Source organism: Ascaphus truei, chromosome 4 (assembly GCF_040206685.1).
Source record: "Ascaphus truei isolate aAscTru1 chromosome 4, aAscTru1.hap1, whole genome shotgun sequence".
In the NCBI taxonomy this organism is placed as follows: domain Eukaryota; kingdom Metazoa; phylum Chordata; class Amphibia; order Anura; family Ascaphidae; genus Ascaphus; species Ascaphus truei.
The window spans coordinates 271,870,654-271,897,558 of record NC_134486.1 but is presented as its reverse complement, the minus strand read 5'-3'; the positions used below and the strand labels follow the sequence as shown (position 1 = coordinate 271,897,558).

At 40.2% G+C, this 26,905-nt stretch overlaps 1 protein-coding gene across 8 annotated transcripts in view; it reads right to left on the bottom strand.

Annotated features, from left to right (window-relative positions):
* Nucleotides 1-26,905, bottom strand: part of FUT9 (fucosyltransferase 9) — a 279,848-nt gene that overhangs the window by 144,078 nt on the left and 108,865 nt on the right. The window contains exon 1 of one of the 8 annotated variants that reach the window (XM_075597486.1): nucleotides 7,600-7,889. The exons of the other annotated variants lie outside the window; for them this stretch is intronic. The gene's annotated coding sequence lies outside the window, so the exon portion shown is untranslated. Of the gene's footprint in view, nucleotides 1-7,599; nucleotides 7,890-26,905 lie in introns of those variants that run through there. 8 annotated transcript variants of the gene reach the window in all.

The following is a 26,905-nucleotide window of genomic DNA, read 5'->3' as shown; positions in this document are numbered from 1 at the left end:
AGTAAACATCTGAAGAATGTTGATCCAGGGAGAAATCTTTTTGCCATTATTTTGAGTCAGGAAGGAATTTAATTTTATCTTTTTGAGACCACATTAGATAATGTTTCACTGGGTTTAATCTTTGCCTTCCTCTGGATCAAAAAAAGCTGTAAATACAAATATAGAAAATAATATGTCGTCTAAATTTAGCAAAGGTTGAACTTGATTGACATTTGTCTTTTTTCAACCTCATCAACTATGTAACTATGTAACATTACGTTACCTACAGTGTAATAGTGTAAAAGTCAAGGAGCAAGGATACTACTGTACTATTACAAAAAAAGAAATTTTAAGCGCAATAACATTCCTTCTTTCTTTGATAAATCATTACCTCAACTATTCTCCTCTGGTGCTTCTTACAAAAGACTAGGTGTTACTGTATTAATGAATAACTATTTGCTATTTGTTCCAGAATTAGTCAGACGAGACTCAGATAGAAGGTTCATAATCATTGTAGGCAAATTACAGAAGACCAACAAAACCATAGCCAATGTTTATGCTCTGAATGAGTCAAGCAAGAGCTTGGCAAAGTCCAGGGCCTGTTGCCGCTGATTAACGAGTATCTTCGTAAAAATCTTGTAAGTGATTGAAAGTAGACTGATTGGTCTGTAGTTTAAAGCTTTCTTTGTCTTCTTTCTTGTGGATGAGGATAACTATGACATTGCTTGATTCTCTGGAATTTTCCTGTTGTTCAAGTAGCATTTTTGCACAGATTTTCTCTACTTCTTCACCAGTTAATTTCAAGATTTCAGTTCTAATTCCATCTTCCCCGGGGACATTCCCAGTCTTAAAGGATTTTATTGCTTTTGTCTCTTTTTCTGGAATGACGCACGGAACATCATTGGTGCTTTCTTCTCACTCTTGCTCTGCTGGATTATGTTATGTGTTCCCATACTCTTTAATGTAGAAGTACTTAATTCTCTTTATGATAAGTGCACTCTCTTTTATTGTTGATCCATCATCTTGTTTGAATGCAATGATTTGCTTCTTTCCAATCATAAGTCGCTGCTTAGTCTTCTATAAGCTCTTGATATCTTTGATAGTCTTCTTCACCATATCACAGTTACATTGTCCTACATCTTCAATTGTATGTTTGTGGATTGTCTTACAAAGCTCTGCATATTCAGTATTTGTTCTTGTATCTTGGAAACTTAATTTCTTGTTATTTCCTCAGTAACTGCTTTGTCTCATCTGATATTGTCTTATCCTGCTTATTGTTAGCGTTTCCTACAGTTTTTTTGTGCTTTCAACTACAATCTTCATAATTGTTAGTTAAAGTGTCCCCATGCATTTAGAACAAGCTGAAGTGATTTTTTTTGTTGTTGAAATTCTCTGCTGTTATTCTTGAGGTCATTGATGTTGATTGTTTTTGTCTTTTTTTAATCAGTTTTCTTCTTTCCATTTTCACATTCAGATGTAATTTCCAGCAAACCAATCAGTGATCACTTCCAGTGTCAAAACGGTTAAGGACTGTACAGTTTTCAATCATGTTTCTTGTTATCTAGACATATATATATATATATATACACACACACACACACACACACACACACACACACACACACACACACACACACACACACACACACACACACACACACACACACACACATATATGCAAATACAACTGTATGCTCATCTGCATGTCTTAGGCAGGTCTGCAACCCCGCCTTTCCCCATTATCACCCAGCATACAGCACTTCCACTGCAGCAAGGGATTCTGGGAAATGACATGCAAATGAGCACACAGTGTCACTTTTTGCCTCAATAACCATTTTTAACATGGTTCCCTATAGGCTTAACCTTGCTGCATGGTCACAGCTTTGAGCACAGCCAGGGTTAAGGTGCATACCCAGAAAACCACCCACAGACAGCTGTTTCGACCTTAATGGGTCTCATCAGTGTGGGGTTGATTTTAACTGGGTATGCAAAGAGGCTATGGGATATATACACATATATATACACATTTATACACACATATATATACACATACACATACATATACATATATACATACATACATACATACATACATGCATACACATAGATACACACATATATATATATATATATATATATATATATATATATATATATATATACACACACACACACACACACACACACACACACACACACACACACACACACAGACACACACACATACACACATATACACATACAGTGTATATATATATATATATATATATATATATATATATATATATATATATATATACACACACACACACACACACACACACACACACACACACACACACACACACACACACACACACACACATATATATATATATATAGACCATACGATACCGGTTGCAACACGACAACAAGGGACAGCACGCAGGTAAGTAAATCAAAAATGTTCTATATTTGATAGAAGACACAAAAAACGACGTTTCGGTCCCCCACTGATCCACTCACCTACGTCCCCAGAACCATTAAAAACTAAGGCAGATGTGTGATGCTGAAAGAACACAGCTGTTGCAGCACCTCTTCGGAAGCAAAAGCTGTCATTCACCGCTCTGCTTCCTGAAGTCAAACACCATATTGCCTTATATAGCACTATGCAAAGCATTGTTGGGTCGTGACTTTGGGAAGCAGAATGGTGATTGCCAATTTTGCTTCTGAAGAGCTTCTGCAGCTGCTGCAAACTTTTCTGCATCTGTCCGTCCCTAGCGGTGGGACAAGTCGCCTCCCGTGGTCAACTGGTGCAAGTAGGTAAAATCCTTTGAACCCTAACAATAAATCAATATTTCACATTTTAACTTGATTATAATGTAAAAATGACCGGTACTTCAATATTGATCCTCCGGATCAATTTAAATACATTTACAAAGGGTTTACAATTTAGTAAAATCTTGAACTATATGGACATACTGTACAAAATGTATTTGTTCAACTTAAGATACTGCTATTACTGTATGTTGCTATGTATCTACTCAGGTTAACATCTACAGTACATGAGTAATACCATTGCATTACATACATGTGATTGTCACTCAGCAATAAAATCTCCTCATTAAATGTACCTTTGTCTTTTTGTAAATAGGGGTACGATAGGGAGGGCACATGAAAAGTGGAGTTAGAATTTAATTGATTGATATATCTTCTGGTTAGTTGCTGAAAGTAAACATTTAAAATGATATATATTTTAGAAAGGATATCATTTTTTTAAGGACTACGGTTACAATGTTACAGTAGGTTGGAAACATTTTCTTCATTTGTGAGCTATGGTGGACTACCTCTTTAAATTACAATGTTACTCATAGAACCACTCAGAATTGAAAGTCACGTAAATGCTACTATCTGTGATTTCCATAAATGTAATAAGGCCTTGATTACTGTAATGAACTTCTTAATTTTGATGGCACCATTTCAGTTCTACAAATACAATTCTAGCAAACACAAATACTGTGTACAAAGGGAGAAAAAGTGTGCTGCAAAAATAAATTCAGGGATACTAATAACATGCAAGTCGGTGCAATGTGACAAGTTCAAAACTGAGATTCCAAATACCCAAAGAAAATTTGATATATACAAATTTAACTAGTGCACATTGACAAGTACAAAACCTTAATGGTGGAAGGTAGCGTCGACAGCTGTTAATCAGAGATGGCTCAGCACCTCTCAAAAGCTAAAGGAAAGTAAAGACAAAAAATAGCGCAGAACATTCATAGTGAAGTACCTGGGTACATCTTGCGTTACGCACATGGTGGACCCAAGATGGTCAGTTGCAGACATAATGGCCCATCAGATTAACACAGCAGGGGGCCCTGCTGTGTGAGTCCTACTGGGGTCTGCCTGTCTGTAATAGAAACGCCGTAAGAGGCTGAATCAGTCACTCTAACTGCGCGCCTCTCACAGGTGATCGTGGTTTTTTAAATTAAAATTCTAACACTACAGTAATGTAGCAGGGGGTCTCCTGAGTTGAACAACATTGATTTCAGCCGTTGGATGTAAACAAAGTAGAGGGAAACCAGCACCCCATTAAGGGGCCTGTATCTCGGGAAGTAGGGGTCTCTGAGGCTGAAATCAACTTTGTTCAACTCAGGAGACCCCCTGCTGCCTCACACTAGTATCAAACACCACCCCCCTCCCCAAATAAAAAATCATTACCATAGTGGGTAGGTGCTAAGGTAATGAAGTTGCATACATTTTATTTTTTTTCATAGTGTGCTTGAGCAGGGGGTTTCCTGAGCAGAGCCGCGTTGGTTTCATGTCTGGGGACCCCCTGCTTCCCGAGATACAGGCCCCGGTATGGGGTGTCAGTATCCCTCTGCTTTGTTTACATCCCACATGGATTTTAACATGGCGGGGATACCGGCACCCCATATCGGGGCCTGTAAATCGGAAAGTAGGGGTCCCCGAGGCTGAAATCAACTTTGTTCAGCTCAGGAGACCCCCTGCTCATGCACACTATGAATAAAAATACGAGGTGTCCCAAAAATGCTTCCAGGTTTGACCAATGCTGCCAAAATTGTGCACACATAAACTCTACAGACAGTCCAAAAGAAATCTAATGGATGTATAATCATATAAAAGCACTCTCGTTCAGCGTCTCACTACAGGAAATGTTGATCAATGTGAAACCCTCATGAGCTCCGTGTGTTAATGACTCAGCCACGGGACGGGGTAAAGATGTGGTAGGGAGGATATATACAAACGGCGGCGTTGTGTCTCCAGCCAGGAGACTATGACCGGCCAGTGAATCACCGCGATCCTCCGCCACTGCCCTCACGAGCCCGGTGTCACACACAGTAGAAATCCCCACCAGGGGGAAAAGGGGGTATGTTACTCACAGACTTGACACGCCGAGTCCAACTCCAACGCTGAAAGGAGCTCCTCTCATCCGGGAGTGTAGTGACGCGTGCTCCAGCCAATGCAGGTAAAGTGATAGGAAGTGGTAGTCAGGCGGTGCACCGCTGTTTCAACGCGTCAAGAGGTTTTTTGTAGCAGTATACCTCTTTTGTGTATGCACTCATTAAATACAACCTTTATTTTCTAAAGCGTGTGGACTTCCAATTCATATCCAGACGGCAGCAGTGCACCGCCTGACTACCACCTCCTATGAATAAAAATAAAATGTAAGCAGCTTCTTTACCTTAGCAGCTATCCGCTAAGGTAATGATTTTTTTTTTGTTATGGGGGGGGGGGGGGGGGGAGAGGGGGTGTTTGATACTAGTGTGAGGAAGCAGGGGTATCTTGAGTTGAACAAAGTTGATTTCAGCCTCGGGACCCCCTACTTCCCGAGATACAGGCCCTGTTCACGTTGAGGAGGATCTATCATGCCCACTTGTGTGGTGCCACCTACTATGAGGAAACCGGCCCTATCCAAACATCATCCAGGAGAAGACCAGACGAAAGACAAACATCTATCCCGTCCAGTTCCAGTGTGGTAACCCATGTCTTGTAGCATGACATTTTTAAAAGAACTACTTTGATGTACGCAGAATACTTACCCTTTCTATAACACTTTTATTATACTAAATTTTACTTCACTATGAGCGCTGTGCGTTGTTTTTTGTCTTTACAAATCCTGTGTGTATGCATATATAATGGAAGATGAAGACCTTGATTGACAGGCACTTCCCCATTCCGATGCCCCAATGAAAGGACATTCCCTCTAAGTTTTCAGTAAGTCAAAACAGTCAATTGTTTGCCATAAATGTATAGTAACTACATGAATTTGCAGAAGTCAATTACATTAAGTTGTTCACAAAAAGTACAGTAGATGTAATACATTTGTAGGGATTGCATCTTTAAGTGCATCACTGCTTTTTATTGGGAACTAATCCCCCCTACTATATAGCCTCAGTGTTCAGGAATGTCTGATTTAGTATGAATGTTGAGAATCTCACTACCTAAATTAGAAATGCCACAAGATCATTAAGGCTTGAATTCTTTTTTGTGTGTTTCTCTTTTATACAATATGTTCCCCAGCCTTATTTCCAATTATATATTTCTATGAATAACACATCCAATAATGTAATTGGCTGTTAAAAAAATATATTTGCTTTTACAGTTTGTTCTGATTTTCTTACAGTTGTTGTAGACAACTGAATTATTTATCCCACCTATGTGTAATATACTGTATGGCTTATGTCCTTCATTGACTTCCCTTTTCTCTATCTTATTTCAATTTATTTCATTATTCTGTACCATTCACATTTCTCGCAATCTTAAATAAAAAGCAACACTGTAGATTAAAAAAAAGGTAAATAAAGAAGATTAGAAGGAGAGAAGCAGAGCACGTTGGAAAATGGTCCTTAGCTTCCATAAATTTCTATGTGTCCGTAACAGAAAAACAGAATGTCATGGCTACCTCTCATAATTAGAGTGAAAAATAGATGGAATGTGACAAGATAAGAGATTTTGGAGTTATTGTGGGAAGCCCATTGAAAATATCAAATCAACATGGTAAACACATCTCTTAACCTACCCCATAACCTACTCGACACTATTGACATTTTACCATTGCATCCAAAGCACGGAACTAAAGCATTGTATAAGTGGCCACTCTCTGGAAAAGGCAAGTTTCAATTGGAATGTATCTGCCTTTGAAAATGACTTTATATATATATATATATATATATATATATATATATATATATATATATATATATATATATATATATATATATATATATATATACTTGGGAAATTTCTCCAGCACGGGGCAAAGAATGGAAAATGTAATATAATGGTGTTTGTTGCCCCGTGCTAGAGAAATTTCCCAAATTTATTGAAAATAAGTTTCCTGTCAAAAAAAACCCAACTATAATAAAAAAAAATAAAAGTACAATGATTTAATTAAATAATTATTTCTTAGGCTTTCTATAGTCTTTTCCACTGCTTTAAAGTTTGAATTTGTATATGCTAAACGTAAATTACTATAGTATGACAGCTCTGGGATTTTTTTTTAATTTGACAATGAAATGCATCAGAAATCATAAAACAACTATTACACTGAATATTCTTAGCAAAGCATTCTCCATAATTAAAAGCCCATTTCAACATAAAGCAAAAATTATTCACAAAGGAGTAAAATAAAGAAAGATCCTTCCATTTACAGTACTATGGGGAATACTTTTAAACTTTCAATTGATATCACATTAACTTCCATTCAGATAAAGGTAGAAAATGCATCATTAATTTTGTGTCACTAAAGAAAAAAAAGAAGCAATCATTCAAATGGGCAGACATTACTATTACACACAAGTTACAATGTGCTAACTTACATTTAGGCGAATTGAAGTTAGGACACTAGGAACTGTGCATCAACAGCTTCAGAATATATGTAACAGGGGGTAAGATAAAAATATATATATTATCGCTAAATCTGTTTGGACACTTTATCCAAAGTGGAGTAGCCTCAGTTCAATATGCCTAAAAAGAATGATACAAAATCAGTCAAGCCTGGTCAGATTACTGTATGCTGCCTTTCACTGGTATTGCCCCTCAAGTAATGCTTTTGCTTAGTGAGAATCTGTTTTTGTCCTCATTCATCATGAATTACATTTTCTTGGCAACACTTACTGTATTTCTGCTTGTTTGGGACTGCACCATCTCTGGGAATATGATGAAATTGAACAGTCTACCTGAACTGATGCTTATGGAACATCATGCAAAAAAAAGAACATTGTTTATCCATAAAAATTACATGTCAAAGAATAATTACAAAGCAGGCAGTGGCTTTTGAAAAGAAATTCAGAGGAAAAGAATGCTGCTAGCGTATCAAAAGACCAGAAAATATCAGAATAGTCAAGTTTATGTTGTACAGCGTGATGAGGTACAAATTTCAATCTATTTTTCTATTAAGCTAACATTTTTGAGGCTGATATGCATACACTTCTTGCTGATACTACCATTTCAGTGTTTAGGCATCCAGAATTGTATTTATCCACCTTTAACTGGACCTGTTGGTAGTGGAACACAATGTAGGGCTCTAGTAGAACATTGTGGAACCACAAACACATTTTCCTGAAATGGTAGGATGACCCATGACCACTTTATAATCATCTTTTATTAGTATCTAACAAACACATTCCAGAGAGCCATGCAGTTTCTGGGAGGACATGATAGTTGGAAACCAACAAAAAAAGAACCAGTATAAGTAACTCAAAATAATCAGGAATGACAGCACATCATAAAAAAAACTTATAGAAAGTGAGACGCAGTTATCTTGAGTGGGAAGAAAAATTAAACAAAAAGTTCAATGCAGCACTGAGCTAAACAACCAGGTGTTCATAGCGCAAAATGAATGTGAGTACTGTATACAGTAACAGTGCAGTAAACCAAGTGAATATAAATAAAACACTGATATCACATACTGTATAATGCAGCTCCATGGAACAGGATCCTCTGACGTGGATGCTTCTTGGAAACCTCGTGTAGAGAAGAAAACACAAATACATGCAATATGGTGCATTAACATTTTACTTTCTTTAAACAAACAACAAAGGGGGGAAAAGGACAACTCACAATTTTCCCGCTGGTCAAAAGCAGAGAGTGACTTCAGGTGCACTCCAACCCTACTTCAGACTCGGCCGCTTCTTGTTGTATGCATGCTCACATACACAGCTTCCCCGATCTGCGTCTCTCACTCGCAGTGTTCGTGTCACCTCGCGTCAGCCGGTTAGGTTCCTAGTGAAGTAGCTATGGTGGCCTCTAAAGTCCAAAATGCCCGGGATTGGAGTGTGACCGAAGTCACTCTGCTTTTGACCAGCGGGGAAATTGCGAGTTGTCCTTTTCTCCCCTGTGTTTGTTTAATGAAAATAATGTGTTAATGCACCATATTGCATGCATCTGTGCTTTCTTCTCTACATTAAGTTTCCAAGAAGCATTCACTTCAGAGGATCCTGTTCCATGGAGATCCAGTATATGTGATATCAGTGTTTTATTTATAGTCACTGGGTTTACTGCACTGTTATACTTACATTCATTTTGTGCTATGAACACCTAGTTGTTTTGTTTAGTATAGATTGTGGTTCAGGACGCAGGTGTTTGGGCAACATTTTATTCTGTTTACTGTTCACATTTATCAACTATTTTTGTTTATTTGAATGTGGAACTCAGAAAATAATTTGATTAATGTGAAGTTTTAGTTTTGAAACTAGGAGAAAACTGTGTGCTCATAGACTCTTGCAAAGCATTAATATTAAATCCCAATAATGCGTTTGTGACTAAATAGGCAGCAAGGCTTCCTATAAATCCTAGAAAGCTCTGCCCTGTTGCCTATTCTCACCAGGAAAAAAACAAGGTTAATGTTGGGCACCCAGGTTTTGCCCTATCATTCCAAATTCCCTGTATTGTGTTGTGCCTCTGTGAAAGCAGTGATATTGCTCTCCTCCAGTCTCTCGGGACACTAAGGGTTAACTCTGGACTTGATCTGCAAGAGAGCTGTAAGCCCTGGGACTGTATCAGGCATTGAATGTCTGGGGAGTGGGAAGTCCATGTATGGGCATTTTCCTATACCTGCTTACATCCTGTTGACAATGCAAAGGATAGTCATTGCCATATTTGGGACTCTTATCTTGGGTTTAGTGGCCCACCTTCAGGCCTACAGTAGTAATCTCATCAACTGGGCCTAGTGCTGTGTGCAGAGACCAGGATTATTGTTTCCCTCATACTGACTGGCATCTCCCTAATTGGGACAGGGATATACTGTACCTAGTATAACCTCCACAGTCTCAGAGTTAGTCATTCTGAATATGATAGCCTTTGTAAAGGCTGTGTTTCCTTGTCCATTGTAGTCTTTGTAAAGATTGTGTTACCGGTGTGGTACCTGTGTGGTACCTGGAGTCCTATAACTATGTGGCTGTCTTTGCACGAGCCTCTGTGAGTCTTTTTCAAGACTGTGTTCCCTCATGTGCAGGAATCACTTTTGCTCCAGTACTCAGAAGACCCCAGAAGGCAAACTAGTAATAGTATAACCTTCCACCAAGCCAGATTAAGTGTTCCCTGTTAACCCCGTTTGCTGGTAACGTATTGTTGTGCTGTTCTGTACAGTGTAATTTACTGTTAGCTCCGACTAAATAAACTCCGGTTTATTAAACCCTTGTGCTCTGTCTGGGGACTCTAAGATCCCTGGTACTCCGGTCAAGCCTGATCGTGACAATGTTGCTGCCTAAATGAACCCACCTTGTGATCATTTAATCTTCCATTTTCATTTAGATGTCCATACTTTACAAAATAAAACTATTTGAACATGAGTTACCAGAGACCTAATGAATGCATCTCTGAGGTTGGCATGTCTAAGGCTACATATAGATAAAGCAATAGTCAGCACTTCAGAGGTCTTAAAATTAAGGTGAGAATTGTAATGTAGGATCAACATTTCAGTCTTTCCCTCGACCTTTGTCAAGATAAAGTGAATACAAAAGGTGCAGTTGATATACACATTTTTTACCCAGCTGATTGTGTGCAGCAAGAAAATGTTGCCACAAAAAACATGCTGTATTTAGTTGCTAAGCAACAAAGCCAAGCATAAATGTGAAGCCTGGTGAAATCGTGACGGGTATAATTGACTAAAGATCAGACATACTGTATAATGTCATAAAAAGTGTGCTAAATATAAATGTCAATGAATTAGTGATAAACAGACTAACTGTCTATTGTTATACTGTATGCTGGATATTAAAATTGAAATCGCAGAATTAAGACGAACTGAACACTGTCATATAAAGGGGTCAATGACAGAAGGACTGTGTAACGATCCACCAGATCTTATAGTATTAAATGCAAACCTGAATTATTTTACATACTAGTTATAAACAGAAACATATTTTATAAAAAAGAAACATATATTATTTTATCATTGTTCAAGTTGCAAGAGCGCAACTGAAAGGTAACAGAGTGAGATTGTAGCACTGATTATTATGATACATAAAAAGAACCAACATGCAGGTATTTAGCATACAGCAAAGGAGTCAATGTGTCAGATCTCTGGCATAAAGTGAGACAAAGCTTCAGTTCATCTGAATACATAATACAAAAATCAAATGCATTATGTAACCTTAATGCCTAACAATCATTTCACCATGACATTCTCTATCACAGATACCATAATGTGCAAGCGCTGGGACAGGTTCCTTGAATGGAATAACTCAATTAATAAATCAGAAATAAACTAGTGCAGTGAAGGCACATTAAGTCGCTCCATGCATATACATGTTTGAAAGCTGCGTTGCGGACAGCACTGCTGCTTGTGTTTGGAATAAAATCCCATGGGCAGCTCGCCAGTTGAGAAAACAGTGGTATCTTAAGTCACACTGATGATATCACGGCAAGTGTCAAGTTTTTGCAAAGCGGACAATATCATTGTAATGCAAAGCGGGCAAAACACAAAGATAAGACAAAAGCGACACACTCATTTCTGGCATACAGCTGACCACCATACAGTAGAATAAGGATAAAAATGTACCAGCTTTATCTGATTCAAGTATAACGGTACTGTATCCTTTAGTCATATCTGTTTTGGAACAGAGTCCCATTGAAACAATAATCCCCTTTTATGCACAGCTGGGGCGTGAGTTGGGTCATCAAGGTCTAAATTAATAGATTGTCTGTCTGGAGTAATCGTGCTGATGGGCAGTATGTTAAACATTTGTTATTAAGTGATATACCGGTAATAACCTCTAGGTGGGAGTTCGTATCAATGTCTTTACAGGAACAAAAACAGAAATTGAAATTATAACCAATTCTCATATTATACTGAGTCCCAGCGCCACACAACATATCTAGATACAAAGCTATTGTACAGAGTACAATGAATATACATTACTATTGGCAGAAATGAATCAGCCACTGATTATTGGTCTTTAGAGTCAAGACAAGTAATATTTAGATATTAATATGTAGATAAATTCCCTTTGTCCAAATAGGATTCCAATATTTTCAGTTCAACTATACTGTATACCGTTGTTATAGTTCAAAGGAAAAATCTTAGATTGAAGTCCTCATTTAGTCCATGGGGTACAACCGTGTCAGTTGAAAATATCCATTTAGCTTTCCTTTTTAGAAGTAGTTTTTTCACATCCCATCCTCTGGGTGATAGGGGTACATGATCAATAATCATATAATTCAGTATCGAAAGTTGATGACCCTTTTCTAAAAAGTGCTTGGCAACCAGTTCATCAGACTGACGTCTTGTTACTGCCACCCATATATTTGACCTATGTTCGCTCATACACTCCTTAAGGGTGCTATCCATTTTGCCAATGTACAGTATACCAAACTGCATTGGCAAATTATCAAATAGATCACAGAGGTGGTGTGGAAGGTAATGTGATGGTTGATCTTTACAGATTTACCAGAATGTGGATGTTTATAGTGTGTCTGTAAGAGATGTGTGCAGAGGTAAATATAATGGAGACCGATTTGGGTGAAATTATATTTTGGCTTTATTAAGACTGTTCCTTTTTCCAGGCAAAACATACAAAAACAACAAAATAACAAACCCCTATCCCTTTGTAAGGGCTAACTTACTTCCCTAGACCCTATCTGAAGAACTGGAAGGATATTCCCATTACCAGCCTATCACACCAAAGTCTCAGGAAGTACCTTGAGCAGGTGGCCCTCCATGTCGGTCTCTGGCAGGTTCCTGGGTCCTCTGTGTCCAGGAAATATAGGTGTCTGGGTGTCTTGATCTCAGCACAGCCTTTGCTCCCAAGACAGTGTCTGTGTGCAGTCTTTTCTGCTCTCCTTCTGTCAGCCCAAATGTGAGCTAAGGAATCTCTCTCCTGTTTTCAACAGGAGGCTTTTCTTACAGACTTAATTGGCCAGGTGGAGTCTGGTTAATCGCCTGCTGCACCTAACCAGATCCCTGCTGGATTTTAGAGATAGTTCCTTCAACAGGAATAAGTCCCTGTTACATACCTCTCCTGTTTGTGGGAATCTAGGGCTTACCACGGTCAAAGCCCATCCTTCCACTCTCACTTGAGATATCTCTGTGGCTCGAATGAGAGTGGATGGAGGAAAAGAACCCTTAGTCCCGCTGGGATTGGAGTCCTTTCTCCAGGTCAGTAATGTCTCCTCAAGAAGATGCTTGAGCTCAGCACTCTTCAGTCGCTCGAGGAAGACTTTTTCCAAATACAGTCTTTCTACTGACCGCGTGGTCATGAGATTTCCCCTGCGTCGGGCGATCCTCTCTATGTAGGCAGACTGTATGGCAACAGTTGCAGAGCATTTACGCAAATAGTTTTCTCTCGACATCTTTTCCATGGACTCCAATTTAGCATTAAATGTCAATTACTTGTAACCCTTGTTCAGATCTTGCAAAGCCTCTGCCAGCATGTAAGCTGTTGGGATGTGTGTTTAGCTGCCAGCTTTAGCTCTTCCACTTCTGGGCTTTGCTGCAAGTTCAACTCATCAGCGAGAGATCCCAGTTTCTTGAGTACATTCTGCAATTCTCCTCTCAGGGTCTTCATCTGTTCACTGTTCTTTCTCTGAGCTTGCTTCCACATATCCTAATAGGACCGGAAGGGCCACTCTTCCGTGGGGTAGGGTTCATGACAGGAATACCACATCTTGTCCTCCATTTTGGGGCTATCAGGTGTATTTTTCTTCCTGACCTCGGGAGGCGCTATTGCAGCTGTTTTCAATGTATTCGCTAGAACCCCAGCTGGTAGTCCCACAGGTGGGCAGACTTTGCTTGCAGAGTTTGTAGCTCTCACAGGCGTCTCTGATGTTTTCTTTTTCTTCTTTACTTTGGTACTGTAGTGCCGACGAGTATTTTAAAACAAATCTGGGGCAATCACCAACAAGACCCAGGTACATGCTGGGTACATGCTGCAACATTTCAGTGACATTTCTGCAGACAGACTAATGGCCCATCGGATTAACAGCGGGAGTCCCTGCTGTGTTACTCAGATGGGCCATTAGTCTCTGCAGAAATGTCACTGAAATGTTGCAGCATGTACCCAACATGTACCAGGATCTTACATATAAAAGACACTAGATGGCGCTCTAACACTATATCTATGTGCAAATAACAGTGAAAACAAAAAATAAAATTATATATAAATTAAATAAAATATATAACTTCACCGTGCAATAAATAAAAGTAAAAACACTCAAACCCTTGTAGGACTGTTTCAGGGTCCACACTCAAAGTACAATGGAACGAAATCAGGGGAGCGTCAGTACCTGGAAAAAATATATACAAACTACCATAGTGTATACTGCTAATAAACAAAACATATAATACGGCAGGGCTCCAAGGAGCAACAGAGTGCTGGATTTAAGGATTATAGTCCAAAACCAGCATATGAATAGGGAGAACGATATCCCAGAAGAGAGACAACAGAATCAAGGATAAAAAGCCAAATAAAATTTATCCGGAAATGGTAAAAATCAAGGCTTACAAGATACCGGAGTATAACAGGCGTGGGTAACAGGTTAGAGATGGAACACCGAGTCGCGACCTCGTGGACCTCCTGCACGTCTGTCTTCTCCGCCGGTATCTGTCCTGTGCTGCAGGCTTGATGCCGATACGTCACTTCCGCAAAAACGTATACTTGAGCATATTGGGAATGTAAGAAGAGGTATTACAACACATTTTCTGTCCAATCATTTTATTCAAAAGCATAACGGAGACACATAAGGTCTTAAGTTTACTGTATTAGAACAGGTGTTACCACACTGGAGAGGTGGGAACAGAATCATCTCTCTGAAAAAGAGAGAGAGTTTCTGGATTTTCACCCTCAAAACACTTGTTCCACTGGGATTTCGAATTAAATGCTTTTCTATGAATGATGTACATTAATCATATGAGTATAAGTTTGTATATATAGGAACTTGTTTATGAAATGTACAATAAAGAGTAAAGAATGTGTTAGATTATGTATACTGTTTCAATCAATACTCATAATGTTTCTCTTTCTCTTTTCCTTTGGAGACACATCAATCGGCGTTTTTCTAATAAGAGAAATATGTGGGGATTATTTTATGAATTTTATTGAGTTAGATGTGTTCTGTTATTTATTATATATTTTTAGTTATGAGTAAAAATATTATTTTTTATTATTATATATTGTATTAAAGTTTAAATTGTATTTTAATATATTTGTATATACTTGTGATGAGATCTGTTATAGCGGTGAGTGTAAACAAATTACCCAATTAATTAGACCATCATATGTTGTGACCTATAGGGAGAAAGGTCATTTCAATTGGGAAGGGTATAAATAGTATCCTCCTAAGGGTCTACGTCACTCCTGACGAAGCCGTCCACCCTATACGGCGAAACGCGTAGAGCGTAACCCTCAACGTGACATCCTGAGGGAGACAGTCTCCAGCTGATGCTCCGGTGGCGCCAACTGTTCCGTGAAACCCGGAAGTGACGTATCGGCATCAAGCCTGCAGCACAGGACAGATACCGGCGGAGAAGACAGACGTGCAGGAGGTCCACGAGGTCGCGACTCGGCGTTCCATCTCTAACCTGTTACCCACGCCTGTTATACTCCGGTATCTTGTAAGCCTTGATTTTTACCATTTCCGGATAAATTTTATTTGGCTTTTTATCCTTGATTCTGTTGTCTCTCTTCTGGGATATCGTTCTCCCTATTCATATGCTGGTTATGGACTATGTACCAGGATCTTGTTGGTGATAGCCCTAGATTTTCCAAGGCAAGTTTAAGGCAAGTTTTAGAATTCTCGTCGGTGCACATGTAGGTTCTGAAACATCAGCAGTATTGTGCACACATTCTTTCTCATCAGTGATACTGGATGTGCCCTTGCCAAGTAACACTTCTGTATCTTCCTTGTGACCACAGTGCATTGCTTGCTGCTGCAGCTCCTTTGCACGTTGAAAAAAATATTCCTCTGGCTGCAGCCCTTTTTCTGGGGCCACATAGGGATCATCCTCATCATCCGAATAAGTACTGAAGGGACACTGCTCCATGTGGCTGGACTCTTTACACCAGTAACATATTTTCTTCCCCATTCTTGCAGAGTCTGTATTTGACTTCAGCTGGGCGGCCATTTTAAAATTCCATGTTTTTTTTCTTTCTTTTCTTTCACAAAGGGTAGGTTAGACTCTGGTCACAGCATCAGTCCCTTGTGTGGTTCACTGTCTGGCACAGTCCTCCCAGTCAAACTGTGGCATTGTGGCTTTCTCACGTGCTTTCGTAGCTTTCCTGCTGGATGTGTAGCCCTTTAATTCTGGTCATTTCTGCACGATTCTTTGTTTTGTTACTCAGGCGTTTTGCAGGAACTGTATGCAGGCAAAAGCACAAAAATGTTCACAAGCAATCTCTGGGGCCCCTTTGAACTTCAAGGGCCACCTCTCATCCCAACTTCTGACACCATATGTAAGAGATGTGTGCAGAGATACATATAATGGAGACCGATTTGGGTGAAATTATATCTTGTCTTTATTGAGTCTGTTCCTTTATCCAGGCAAAACATACAAAAATAACAAACCGCTATCCCTTTGTAAGGGCTAACTTACTTCCCCAGACCATATCTGCAGGACCGTAGTGATGTTCCCATTACCAGCCTATCACCTCAAAGTTTCAGGAAGTACTTTAAGCAGGTGGCCCTCCATCTAAGTCTCTGGCAGGTTCCTGGGTCCTCTGTATACAGGAAATATAGGTCTCTGGGTGTCTTGATCTCAGCACAGCCTTTGTGCTCAAGACAGTGTGTGTGCAGGCTTCTCTGCTATCCTTCTGTCAGCCTAAATGTGAGCTAAGGAATCTCTCTCCTGTTTCCAACATGAGGCTTTTCTTGCAGACTTAATTGGCCAGGTGGAGTCTGGTTAATTGCCTGCTGCACTTAACCAGATCCATGCAGGAGTTTAGAGATTGTTTCTTCACCAGGGATAAGTCCCTGTTACAGGGTCTCTTTAATCAGTCCACTTAGGCAGGTCATGCATCCATGGCATTTTCAGCGCCCTTTCCTAAGAGTGCTGAGTGTATAGGATAGGATATGGTGTTAATATTTATCTCTGGGATCTGTCTTAACAAGGTTGTCCTTAAGATTCCTATTACATTTGTAATCAAACAAAAATTTGAAAATACAGGAGCATTTGGTCACAACAGGAAGTCGTGTATTGCTCTGTTTAGTATGGGGTGTGACAAGTTGTTCCTGTTTAAGTTTATGAACACTATGTTGTATCTCCTAAGTGTCATAGACTCTAGCAATGTAATTTTTTGCCATTTTGTCAATCTACTGTATTCTCTCTTGAGGATCACTTGCTCTTCTAGCCGGACAAATCATTTGAGAGAATGGGAGACCCTTTTCAAAAGCACCTCATTATTGCCCACGGTGAGTGTGAGCAGAAGGATCGCCACCAAACAGACAACAAGCACAAACGGAGATTGCAGCTGCACTTAGGACTAACACTGGTCAGTACAGCAACACTCTAACTATATCTGTGCTATTTTGAGCATTCTCCTTTGATGTTTACCCCATTTGTTGTCACTGAGTGAGCATTAGCTAAGCAGAGTTGAGTAGTTCAACCAGGGAACTTTGGAACTTAACCTCGTGGCTAGCTAGACTCTCACTGAGCTTTGTTCAGGAGCTACACATCTACCCACTCCCCTACCACCCTCTCCCTTCACCTTGTTCTTTTCCTTTCTCCCTTGACACATTTATTTTGGTATTGCAATTTACTTATACCCCTTGTGGGTGGGTGCTTTTCTTCTTCATTAAATTATTTGGCTTATACCTTTAACCATTTGTTTTTTATGAGTGCTCATGGTATATTGTCTTTCCTTGGGTTTGGTCTCGTTTATAAACTTAAATGTGTACTTCTTTTTCCCTTTTTGTAATTGTGAAGTGCTTTGAGTCGCATTGGGTGAAAAGCGCTATATGAATACAGTTATTATTATTCTTTTTATTAAATCTCTTTCAATATAAACAGGATTGGCAGATTTTTTTTTTAACTGTAATGTACAATTACATTTGTATAGTTTTATATTGGTGAAAGTGTCAGGAATGGCTAGTTTCCTCCGACATTAATGTGTGACTAGACAAATTGTATATTAACAATGCTTGGGGCATATTGATCTTTTGTATTTTGATCCGGCATTAACATTATCACCTTTGTATTAAGACCTGTAGAGTGCTGACTATTGCTTTATCTATCTGAGCACCACGTTTTTTAGATGCCTACAGTAGATCACCCAGGGTAGATTGCTGTGGAACAAATGGGCGTGCTCCTTCAAATCTACCATGTCTATGGCTACATCAGATGCTACTCCAAAGTCTTTACTTTCTACTCTTCCTACTTGTACAAACTGGCAGCACATGAACTAATGGCCTTAACATTTACAGCAGATGTTTATTATGGAACTCAGAGGAACTCAAGGACATTTAATTTAATGTAAAGCAATTTTCTAGTGCCACAAACATGTGGTCCATGCTGTGTGTGACAGCTGTCAATTAACTTATCGGGACTAGCCAGATTTCCACAGGTAAACTCAGAATGTGGTCTTAAAAGGTGCGGATGCTGAGGAGTCACTTAAAGAGATAGCTGAGAAAAGGACTGATACAGATACAAATGTATAGGGACATTTAAAAGTTAGAAAATATTATTTTCATTGCATCATATACAAATTCTATATTGGAAATATATTTATTGCAGAGATGTCAATCTCAAAAGACAGAAATCAGTCAGTTTTGGTTTCTAGACCATAAAATGACATAATAATAGAACTATACTGAATTTAGTTTAAGACTCAAGTGAAATAAAATGAAAGGCTCACAGGAAATCAGAGAGATGACATATCTGTTTATTGTCCTACACTTAAAAATAGCTTACAAAACCTCCTTTGCCCCTTAATACAATTTAAATATTTTTAATTACCAGAAGTTTTCCAACTGGGATATTACTTCTGTCTTTGCAGACAGTCGGTTCTCAAGAATGGAAAAGCTTATTTTCAGTTCTGAATACACAATTTATTTATTTTTATTTGGGAAAACAGACATGTGAATATCTACTGCAAGCAGACAAACTGAGGTATGCGGTGAAAGCATGTTCAGCTCAGGTTGCATGTTAATATTAACCATTAAGTAAGTTAAAGAATTATGGTGACAAAGGCCATAGCATAAATTATATTAACATTTTATATTTAATATCAGACCTCCCTCACTTCTCAGCTAGAAGGTAACATCAATTTTATCTTTAAATAAAGCTCTGACTCTCAGCCTAGTGCATTAACATAAAATATAGCAATCACTATCTTAAATACTGCCACTAACAGCTGTGACAACCAAAACAACAAGAATTATAATAGCTATTTTTTTATACAAAAAATATATATTTTAAGACAATAATAATAAAAAATGTAAATTGTATGCGAAGGGGTTAAAATGTATTTAAATAATGCCACCAAACTTCCACATTGCTCTTTATATACCCCCCAAATAGAACCCTCAATTTTGGTTGTGTGCCAAACCGCTGACCGCTCCATGGATCAACATAAATACATAAAAACTGGCCCAAACAGTCGCCCTGTGGCACAAGCTGCCAACGGGCGACTATTATATTTTTAAAAGAATACAGCGACCGTAAGGACATGCTGCCCCTTGTCTAAAAGAAAAATATGGAGTACATGACTGTCCTTCTACTATATCAATACTAATGTTTTTTTTTTGTTTTTTTTTTATCTGTATAATACCAACACCTTTCCTGCATCTTTGCAGGAACTGCATTAGGCATTAGACAGTGAGGCATTTAAAGTGAGGTTTTTAAGTGAAAGTGAAAACAAAGAAAAACCTGGCGCCAAAAGTTCATTGGATAATCCTGTACTCCTCAGGGGATCAGCACACTTGCTTGACAGGCCATATAGGGGAAAAAACACAAACAGACACAGATCATAGTGCAACACTGTAGGGTTAAAACAGGTCTACACTAATACACACACTGCACATATAACATAGAGGTTTTTAAGTGATAAATACAGTTAGACTACAGTTTGACTAGAGGTGACTGGGGACTGCTTCTTTCTGCAGACTCTTTTACTCAAGACAACAAACGGTAAGCTATTCAGATCACACTATGATCCCATGCTTGCTAACCTGCCTATTTCAACCCCCCACCCCTTTACAACTTATTCACTGCAGTCTCTCCCAAAACTGACTGCACAATACACTGAAACCCTGAACTGACTCTAGCATTGCAATACAGCTAAACCTTTGACAAGGAACAGGCACACACCTGCTGTTTAGTCTGCTCACACTCACTCTGCTCACAACAGCTCCTTGCAGCACTGCCTACCTCTGGCATCATGAACCTGCTATGTATTTTAATTTTTTTCTTTCTCCTGGTCTCATGGAGATATTACTCCCTCTATCCACTACAAACTCCTCCATCCTGGCCCACACCCAACATCACCATACACCCTGGACTACTCAAAAGCCTTGCACTATCTACTGAATGTTGGTGGAGAACTCTAAAAACCAGCACACCAACCACTGCTCACTCAAATGGCAAACATCACAAATCTACAACTTGCAAACAACTACCCAAATTTCTACTCATACTATTACTCTCTTTAGCAGGTGATATTGAACCTAACCCAGGTCCTCCCATTTCAGCTCTGTCCCATGCCCCTGAGAATTCCACCTTTAAATTCCAAAAAGGGCTATCTGTCGCCCATATAAACACCCGGAGCCTGCTGCCCAAACTGGACGAACTAAGGGCATGGTGCCTTATGCATAAACCCAAAGCCATCATTCTTACAGAAACATGGCTATCCCCTAAAACCCCTGATGCAAATATCGCCATTCGGGGATACTCCATTTTTAGGAGAGATAGGTCAAAGAGAGGAGGAGGGGTGTTATTTTATATTGCAGACACCTTACAATTTACACTGTTAAATTGCCCACCAAGTCCAACCTCTTTTGAAACTCTAGTTGGCAAAATCTGCCTCCCCTTTGCTTGCTTGCCATCTTGCTTGCTGGCATCTACCGCCCCCCTAAAGCCCCTCTACAATCCTTGACTGATATAACCCAATTTCTTGGCTCCATTTCCTCTCTGAATGAGAAGAGTGAGCTGCTAGTTCTTGGGGATTTCAACTTCAATTGGCTTGACCCTAAAAATCGCAAAATCCAGATACAACTCAAGTCACTTAACCTATCGCAACTCATTTCCCAACCCACACGGATAAACCTGAAATCGCATAACCATTCCTTGCTAGACTGGATTCTCTCCTCAAACCCCAGCAGAATCCAATCCTCTGGCATCCTTCCTGATATTTTCAGTGACCATGCAATAGTGTACTGTGTAAGGAAAATTAAACCGCCCCATTCAAGCCCTAAAGTTCTCCTCACTAGAACATTTAAAAACTTTAACCCACAACAGTTTCTGGATGACCTTACCAACTGCCCATGGCACAGAATCGATTTAATTCCCGACCCCGATTCTGCGCTCGACTATTTCCAATCCGAGTTCTTAAAACTCTGCGATACCTATGCTCCACTACGCAAAATAAGGGTACGGGGGGCCCACCTTCCATGGGTTACAACTGACCTTATTGCACTCTACCAGTTCAGGGATGCCTTGTGGAAAAGCTACAAAGTAACTGGCACTACCAAGGATCTCAATCACTACAGATGCATGCGGAACATGTGCACAAGGCAAACAAGGCATGCAAAAGCACAATATTACGCTGACAATCTCCACCAAAATACATCAAACCCAGCTAACTTCTGGAAGGTTATCAACAATATATTCCAGCCTCCTAACCATCAACAACCAAGTAATATCACTAAGGGGGATATTACTCTGACAAACCCCACTGACATTGCAAATGCATTCAATGATTACTTTGTGGGGTGTGCCACTAACTTATTAGCGAAACGCAGCACAAACCCCAAACATGAATCTCATCCTGGGAGTATCCCTACAGTCCCACCCCCTCCCAACACTGCCCACAATTTTCAATTTAGCCCAGTATCTGAAGAGGAGATTACACAAGTGCTCCTCAAACTAAAACTAAGTAGCCAATGTGGACCCGACTTACTACAATCTAGGTTCCTACGACTTGGTGCCCCAGCCATTGCCAAACCAATTGCGTCCATAGTCAACTCTATCCTGTCTGCAGGCCATATCCCTAAGACCTGGAAAACTGCCAGAGTTGTCCCAATCTTCAAAAGTGGGGACAAAAACACTGTCTCAAACTACAGGCCAATCTCACTTCTCCCAATTCTATCCAAAGTCATGGAAAAATGTGTCCACTGCCAATTAAGCAATTTCTACACCAAGACAAATTTCCCTAGCCAATTCCAGTCTGGGTTTCGTCCCAAACACTCCACCGTAACTACCCTGCTAAAAGTTTGCAATGAAATCCAGTGTGGAATGGAACGGGGACAACTCACTGGTGCAGTATTCCTAGATTTTGCAAAGGCTTTTGACACAGTTGATCATGTTATCCTGCTTAACAAACTCCAGAGCTCTGGAATAGGGAAACATGCTTTAAACTGGTTTCAGTCCTACCTTTCAGGAAGATCCTAACATGTGTCCATCTCAGGCTCTAACTCCAACCCCCTGGATATCACCTGTGGTGTCCCGCAAGGCTCTGTTCTGGGGCCCCTACTCTTCTCAGTGTTCATTAATGATCTTCCCACAGCTTGTAAGGAAGCCTCAATACACATGTATGCAGATGACACAATCCTATATGCACACAGCCATAGCCTCTCTGACCTTCAACACATACTTCAGTCTGACTTTTTGAGACTCGAAAACTGGATTTCCAAAACAAACTGTTTTTAAACACTGACAAGACTGTAACAATGGTATTTGGGACCAAGACTAAATTTGTAAAGATTCCAGTTACTGAGCTCCTGATTAGAACCAACGCTAACACCACCCTAACACCTGTCACTAGTTTTAAATACCTGGGCTTATGGTTTGACTCCCACTTAACATTCGGGATGCACATTGATACCCTGACAACCAAGACCTATGCCAAACTAGGGGTACTTTACAGGAACAAATCCTCCCTAAGTCTCCTGGTCAGAAAGCGTATTGCACAGCAGATGCTAATGCCAATTATTTACTATGGAGACATAGTATATGGCTCGGCTCCTCAAACCCACCTTAGCAAACTTGACACCCTCTACAATTCAATTTGTCGTTTTGTTCTCCAATGCAACTATAACACACATCACTGCGAAATGCTCAAAGAACTAGATTGGTCATCACTAGAGTCTAGGCGCAAAGTTCACCTTTCCTGTCTCACCCTCAAATACTTTCTGGGCAAGCTACCCAGCTACCTGAACAAGCTCCTCACCCCTACCACATACAGCACCTATCACCTGAGATCAGACTCCAAAAGACTAGTCATGGTCCCAAGGCTCAACAAAGTATCCGGACGTTCCTCCTTCTCCTTCCGTGCACCCCAAAACTGGAACAACCTACCAGAGACTCTCATATCCACCACCAGCTTAAGTTCTTTCAAATCTAAGGCTGTCTCACACTTTAATCTGGTCTGTAACTGTTTCATACGCTCATAATATATATTTTGTTTAACTGTGCACGCAATGTCTCTGTATATAATGTATACCTTGTTCATTTATGTAACTATACTTGTAACCATGTATTATTTGTTTTACTCTGTGCCCAGGACATACTTGAAAACGAGAGGTAACTCTCAATGTATTACTTCCTGGTAAAATATTTTATAAATAAATAAATAAATGCTTAGAGGTCCTCCCATTGTGCTAGCAGTTTGAATGCTAAAACCAGGCTGCTTACAGTGCTGCCTCTTCCTAATTGGATAAGTCTTCTAATGCTACAAAAGAAATCTCTGGATTTGGCCAGGCTTCTTGAGCTTGTCTTAATATGTGCCCAGGAGCTGTGCAGTTTAGAGCATTTAACTCTTTCCGTCAGTAATGCTCTGAGGCACTTGCACAAAATGCTCTGAAGCACTTGCACACGATGCTGCTCTGGCATGTCCTGCATTAGAGGACTTAATGTGATCTACTCAATGATATCTTGGTGACTGGCAATAAAAATGAGAAACATTAACCAAGGTATAGAGTGCTATCATATTGGGTACTGAGGCAAATAGAAGGCATAGAAACCAGGGTACCACAAACATAGGCCACAGATTTATTATTAGCCCATTGATGTGAGAAAAGGGAAACAAAACCATATTCTGCTGAGAAGTCTGATATAAACATGATAGAAGTCATACAACCCCATCTTAATTCCGGAGATCAGCTGGCTCGACATCCAAGGGCTTTTTACCAAAGTCTCTAATGTGCAAACTGTGGCATAATACTTTGAGGTACAGTACACTACATCAAATAAATACATCCAATCACATGCAATGATGTTTTGATAAAAGTAGTATCTTTCCCCCCCCAGCTTTGCAGATAGACGGATTTGAATCTTAGAAAAAATATTCCCCACAGTGTTCCTAATGCCTTTAGAAAAATGTTCTCGGGTACAAAAACTGTTTTTAATCCACAACTCTTGTAGCTGAAATCGACAGTGGTTGCCAGGTGATCTTTCCCCAGGATAATTGCTTTAAAATCAGGGGCAATTTGGGTAATCGCTGCACATCACTTGATTAAAATCAAGGTGTTTTACTCCAAGGTTCTACACTTGCACCAGTAAACTCTTTGGGGAGTGGTTATAGGAGGTGTTGGAGAAGGAGATAGACAATATTATAATGAGATGTTATGAATTGAGTAGAAATAGCCGTCCAGTTGCAATAGTGCAGAGCAACTGAAAAATGAGTACTTCAGTATTACAGTAGGTGATACCCTTTTTATTTGGATTAACAATTGATACTACCATATAAAACAAGCGTTCGAGAATTCTCCTCTTCCTCAGGTCTGCAATACTGATTTACCATGATTCCATCAGTTTAACACAGATGTAAACAATGGAAACCAAGATAACAATCTAAGACAGATGATGCAGAGAAGGAATAAACAGACAGGGCAATAAATGGATGAAAGAGACAGTGAGACACAGGACCCTACATCCATCAGCAGTGTGCAGGGGGTGGGAATGCAGGGGGAAAGGGAGTTAATTGTAAAGTTCACAGAGATGTTACAAACAATTGCCTATAACTGGTGGTTATCCGTTTACTTTGTGTTAAATAAACCCTCCAGCTGTAAGATGAGCTGAAGGAGTGGCTCTGTGAACAAAGACACTGACTCTGGCACTAAGGGGACCTTGGGAAAGTCACTTTATCTCCCTGTGCCTCAGGCACCAAAAACATACAGAGGCGACACGTTTTATTTGAACTCGGCTAGTTCCGCAAGCCGGGAGATGTCCCGGCTTGCTAGCCGAATCCCCTCGGCGTGCCGCGCGTCACCGATGCGCAGTCACGCTTCATCGGGTGCCTGCACCCCCTGCGCGCGTGCCCAGGGCTCCCCGAGGCGGACCCGGAGAGGGGAGGGGGAAGCCCCGATCGGAGGGCCGCTCCTCCGAGGCTTCGGCGCGCGCCCGGGACACCACGGCGCGCGCCCGGTTACTGTCGCGGCCGAGACCAGGTAAATGCTCAAATAAACTTGGCCGCGACAGTAGATTGTAAGCTCTACGGGGCAGGGACTGTGTCTGCAAAAATATCTCTGTAAAGCACTACGTAATACTAGCAGTGCTATACAATAACAAACAATTATTATTATTATTAATTATTGCCTCAAACTCTAGAAGATCTGTGCCAAATGTAAGAAACAGGATTAACAAGCTTCATACACATGCAGATGCAAACTGATGCAAATAATACCCTGCCCAAATCACACAATTTTACTATTTATCCCACTGTGTATTATATTTTTTTGTTTCAAAACTTCCATGTTTAATTTATTGTGCCACTTAATAACTAGTCCCCTTATACTTTCCTCTAGAATGCTGTTTAACCCTTTCAGTCTGCCATTTCAACCAGCTGCTATAATAATAACTAAACAAGAGACTGTGATTACTAAAGTAGGCAATGCTCTACATAAGGGGTGGCCAACTTTTTTTTTTTTTCTCTCAGGCATTCCCATTTTTTGTCAGGGCACTGTCCTACTACCGCTACCCTCACTCACTCAATTCCAACCTCCTCCTCCTCCTCTCTCACTCCATTCCCTCCATCTCATCTCTCACTCAATCCTACCCTTCTCTCTCAAGTCCCCCCTACTTGTCTCACTCAATTTGCCACCATCTTCTCCCACTCAATTACCCCTCCTCCTCTTACTTAATTCCACCCCTCCTCCTCTCACTCAATTGGCCCTCCCTCCTCTCACTCAATTCCCCCCAATCTACTCTCTCACTCAATCCACCCCTCCTGCTCACTCAATCCCCACACTACCTCTCAATCAATTCTCCCCCTCTCTCACTCAATTCCCCTCTAAGAATTTTATTTTGTGGGGTAGGGCGAGGCATCCGGTCCCGTGGAAGAGGGGAGCTGGGGCACCCTTGGGCTGATTCAAAAGTTTGGCCTGACTTCCGGTTGAGCCCAACTTCCAATGCAGGTGGTGGGTGGGTTGCGGACCATTCCAAATGTCAAAGTCTCTCTGTCGATCTCTCTGCTGCCTTCAATACTGTCAATCCCTCTCTTCTCCTTCCTATTGTAAACTCTCTTGGTATCCACAACAAAGTATCCTGTTTCTCATCGTACCTCTCCCATTACACATTTTCAGTCTCTGTTACTAACATGTCTTTGTCTCCTGTTGATCTGCTGGTTGGTGTACCTCAGGTCTCTGTGCTGGGCCTCTACTTTTTTTCTCTCTGCACAATATCACTTGCTGACCACATCAACTCTTTTGGCATTAGGTATCATCTCAATGCAGATGATACACAGATATATCTATCCACCCTTACCCTCACATCTTCAGTCCAGTCCCAAGTCTATGATTGCCTCCTGGCTATACATCGTGGATGGTGCTCCGCCAT